Source organism: Nothoprocta perdicaria, unplaced genomic scaffold, assembly GCF_003342845.1.
Source record: "Nothoprocta perdicaria isolate Ctin4 unplaced genomic scaffold, notPer1 scaffold_421, whole genome shotgun sequence".
Taxonomy (NCBI): Eukaryota; Metazoa; Chordata; class Aves; order Tinamiformes; family Tinamidae; genus Nothoprocta; species Nothoprocta perdicaria.
The window spans coordinates 159,116-159,918 of record NW_020455668.1 but is presented as its reverse complement, the minus strand read 5'-3'; positions in this window follow the sequence as shown (position 1 = coordinate 159,918).

Genomic DNA, 803 nt, shown 5'->3' with positions numbered 1-803 from the left:
CACTGGAAAAGAACGCTTTTGACCGCTATGCCCTGTCCATGAATGGACTCACCAGGATCACAACATCATTGTGCGTGGTTCATTCATCCTCTTTCAGTTGATTTCACTGGATACCTTCAGGGAACATGAGCATGCCAAAGGCAGCTAGCTTTCTGTAGCAAAGCCCCACTGCTTACAAAATTTCTGGAAAGTCTGATAAGCCAGTACTTTTGGGAACACAAAGCAAAGAAATGATGCTTCTTGCAATACCCTTTTGTTTTGGGGAGCAGGAAGAGAATAAGGCATTGTTACACATTAAATTATATTCTTTAGGCACTTCTCATACTCTGGGGAAGGAAGAGCTAAGTGATATTCTGCTCATGACCCACTTCTTAGATTTAATTAAGAAACTTTGGCAAGGCATACAAAACAAAAAATACAGAAAAGGATATATTGTTTATCATACACTACATATTTCCAATTTACATTTACAGTCAAAGCTGAAGTGGTGAAGTGACTGTATAAAAATATTTTTTTAAAGTATCAGCAATGTCAGAGATTGCTGAATCCAGTAGCCTAAGGAATGTGAGGTTTCTGCAGCTCTATGTTCCCTGGTCCAATTAGGAACAAGGCTGAGCTCAAACTCCTGTTTGACATATGTGCACATTTCACACATGCACAGTATTCATGGCTATGACAGACCACATGGATCAACACAGGCAGAAAATACACAACATTCACAAACATGACAAGTATGGATAGGTTGATTCCTATTTTAAATCCCAGGATTTATGGAAAACTACAGCTCTTATCCTTTCTCCTTT